The 3,948-nt window shown below is 38.2% G+C and overlaps 1 long non-coding RNA gene across 1 annotated transcript; it reads left to right on the top strand.

Moving 5' to 3' along the window:
- Nucleotides 1-377: 377 nt before the first annotated feature.
- Nucleotides 378-3,542, top strand: LOC109285278 (uncharacterized). The gene is made up of 2 exons (XR_002092977.2): nt 378-521; nt 1,670-3,542. It is a non-coding gene; the product is annotated as an uncharacterized LOC109285278 (long non-coding RNA).
- The last annotated feature ends 406 nt before the right edge of the window (nt 3,543-3,948 follow it).

Genomic DNA, 3,948 nt, shown 5'->3' with positions numbered 1-3,948 from the left:
CCTGCTATGTTTATACCCTAAACAGTATGGTATTAAGATAAGATGCAAGAAGAAAAGTGAAATTGGCTAGAAACAAACTAAAGCAAAAGTGAAACTCACTTATCTATTTGTCATCTTTATGGAAAGCAAAGATATTAAAAGTCAAACAAACATTATAAATAGAGAAAAGTTAATTAGATGCATATAATTCCCCATCTTCACAATCTAACTTCTTATTCATACAACAGATTGTGGGGGGTTTTTAATATTAAAAAAAAGAAGTGGGGTCAGGTTATCTGCAGTCTGATTCATACCTCTGGAGATTTTTGCCTGTGAGTTTTAACCTTAGATATGTTGCTGTATCTCTAAACTTCCTGTAAATTTAGGCTGGTCTCTGACTGGCTGTGACTCTTTCCACAGCTATCAGTTAATTATTCATTCCATCATGCAGGTACCTGGAACAAAGTGAGCAGCAGTTTGATAAAAACCTGGAGGAGAGTGAAATCAAAATTGGCTTCCAACATTTGAAGAAGGCACCACAGGTCTAATCATTCTTCTTCTGCACATTTTCATTTTCCTGGTCTTAGGCCAAGGTGAAAGAACCACTGTACAAAAAACACATATTATAGGTAGGGATCTACTTAATTCCTGCTTAGGTGAGGAAGGGGAAAAAAAAATCACAGGCTGCTTGCAATGTGCAGTACCATTTTTGCAGTCTTTTCACAGTGCTCCCCCTCCCCAGCCATTGATTGGCTAAGGGACCCTGGTGACCCCACCCCTTGCCACTGGTTGGCCAAGAGGACTGCCCAGCATGCGGCCCCGCCTCTCACTGCTGATTGCCAGAAAAGGGCAGGGCCACAATGGGCAGCCCTATTGGCCAATCAGCAGCAAGAGGTAGGGAGGAGAGCGACTGCCATCTTTGCTGCTCCGCTTCATGCCAGCAGCTTCCCTCCACTGCCAGTGGGCTGTGAGGCCAGGCCACAATGGTCCTGAGGACCTCTGGCTTCCAGTTTATTTTTAGTAAGGTGTTTTTTTTTTCCCCCAGGCAATCTCGCACCAAACTCAGGGGAATCTTCATTTTCTCAGGATTCAAGAAAGCCACTTTTTGTTTTCAGTTTCTGCAAAAAACGTGAACTTGTGAATAGGGTAGATCCCTAATTATATGAAATCTAATTCCTGATATATAGAAAACCATTAATTGGTCTAGTCTCCTTATACTTCCAAGCAATATACTAGGTTTTTGTTTATCTATGAACAGACTGAGGACAGGAACATAATTTATTCATGAGAGAGATTTTGCAAAAGGCAGAACTTCATTATTTTTTATTCACATTGAAAAATTTGCCCTCTCCTTGAATAAATACATCATTGGATAATCAAGTATTTTGGATAAATTGTTTTGGAGTCTTAATTGTTTTTCCTTTAAATTTTGTACTAAACTTGACCTTAGCATACACACAAAATATGTTATTTAAATTTGATCTTGGCATTGACTACCATTTTGTGTGGCATATGGCATGGGGAAATGGCATTAATGAGCTAATATTCATGTATATACAATGATAAAACAGTTTTCACTTTCTTAATTTGGCCTCTTGACAACCTCTTCTAAAGAGCACAACAGAAAAGCTAACTGCTGTACACATTGGCCTATCATTATCTGTCATGTCCTTTTTATTTTGAATTGCAGGCGTAAGCTCTTAATTCACAACTGTCAAGAGAAGTTTGATGCATTAAAAGCTCATCAAGCCCCATGGGATGCAGAAGAGTGAAAGCACAGAAAACTTCCTACCTCAGCAGTTATCTAGTGAAAACAGGTATAACACCTGTGGAAAAATGCCTTGGACTTGCTGTTGATCTTCATTACACGAGCGCAGTGCTTCTCAGCAAGGGTACTGAACAATGTAAGCACTACAGGTACACAAGCAGCTATACAATTTACAAGATAAACCCTGAAATTTCAAAGAGGATGCCATAGTATCAAAACCATTCTGAGCTGTTGTGGTCTTTCCAAGTTCTTTGCAGAAAACAGAAAAATTGTTCTGTTACTTTTCATAATTAAAAAATGAGTGAAAGCTAAAAGCAGGCATTTTTCAAGTTGTGCCTTGAATCTAACAAGGTTGAGAACCACTGCAGTAGTTTGTAAATCCAGAAAAATTCCATTAAAGTTAGTTGGCCACATACTCACCACTTTAAATTTTCATCACTCTGTGACCAATGGCAGCATACCAATCTAGACCAGCTGTGAATCTGACCCACTTGAGTTAAAATTGGTGCAGTGGATAGAAACATAGGCTTGGAAGGGACCTCAGGGGTCATCTAGTCCAACCCCCTGCACATATGCAGAATCAAGACCTATAAGCAAATCTTTTCAGAAATAAATTACAGGAATCCTATTTCCTCCTCTTTGACATTACCTCAGCATTTTACAAATCTAACTGTTCCAGCAGTTCTGCAAGCTGAAAAGTTTATTGTTTGTGTACTAAGTGCATTAAGCTTGTACTATAATTTTCTATTATTTAATGCTATTTTTCATTTTAAAATCCCTTAAAAGAAAATCAATTAAAAAAAAAAAAAATCAATGCATGCCCTTGCATTGAAAGTGAGTCACTGTTGCACATATTTTGAGAAATAAAAGAAACAAATAAAAAACAAAAAAAGAGAAACAGAAAAATGGAAAAGAAAGAAATAGAAAAGTCATCACCTGTGTGTGTCAAATTTGGCACCAAAAATTATTCAAGACTTTTTACTTTAAATTACTCTGTCCTTCGACTTTACTTTTGCAAAAATCAATCTAAGGCATTTAGATATACAAATTATTCTAACATCTGGGTGCCTCATCATCCAATATATTTATCTTGGCAGCACCCTTAATAAAAAAGCACTGTTATTTTGATTTTACAAGTTTGGAACTGGAAAAGAGACCAATGCCTTTGTCCTTGAAGTTATTTAAAGAACTAACATCACTGGCACCTAAATATCTTTGAGGATCGGGATATAAGATGCCAACACCGCATAGGAAACCCATAGAAGAACAGGGAATTGCATCACAGCATTCTAAGTCTTAGGCCAAAAAACCATCCTTCCTTGCTGAGGGAGAATAATACCACCTTTTATCATAGGAGCGTTCTACAAATATATTCAATAATATTCAGAGCCCTCAGATACCATGGTGAGAATGTGAGGAAACGAATCATTCTGTCTGAAGTTCAGGATTTGAATGGTGTACAGTAGATAAGGCCTGTGGCCACATGTTGAATAATAACATGAAGACATTTGGGGGAGGGGAAACCCTAGCAATTCAGTGCACACTGCCTACCTTAGTGAACTGAATGGTGAGAAAAAAAGGACATGTGATCATTAATCAAAGGTTAATATAACTATAGGATAAAATATGGCATACACATAGTGTAACTAAATTAATGTTGTATGAGTAACTTTAATTCAGGTATGTCCTAATAATTCTGTATGACTTTGCAACCTTAGTTTTCTTTTACTTTGCCTTTTTCTGTATATGATGCAATGCAGACAATAAAGAGACAGCACAAGTAGGACAAAAGAGATCATGGGGAGTACTACTCGCCACATCCTCCCTGTTGTCAAAGGGCATGAAGCCTGGATCTAGAGAGACAAGCTCTTAAATGCAGGAAAGGACATCCACTTTCACCGACATCTAATTAAAATCTAAGACTGGCAAACCCAGCCACAATACGAACCACTGCTATTGCCTTGTTTTACTCCACTGAAGAGTACGCATGACCAGTAAGGGAATGGTCAGTTTATGCCAAGAAACTAGACCCAGTTCTATCGTGAAATAACAGGATGTCTAAAACCAACATAAAAAGAGAGTTTCATAGTTGTTAAGGGCTGGAAGAGACCTTACAGATCATTGGGTGCAGCCCCCTGCACTTGAGCAGGAAAGACCTCTAGGGGCAGATGACCCCAGTACGATGGACATCAAGACAGTTT

Source organism: Alligator mississippiensis, chromosome 3 (assembly GCF_030867095.1).
Source record: "Alligator mississippiensis isolate rAllMis1 chromosome 3, rAllMis1, whole genome shotgun sequence".
Taxonomy (NCBI): domain Eukaryota; kingdom Metazoa; phylum Chordata; order Crocodylia; family Alligatoridae; genus Alligator; species Alligator mississippiensis.
Note: the sequence above shows the minus strand (reverse complement) of the source record. Positions and strands in the feature narration are given on the sequence as shown.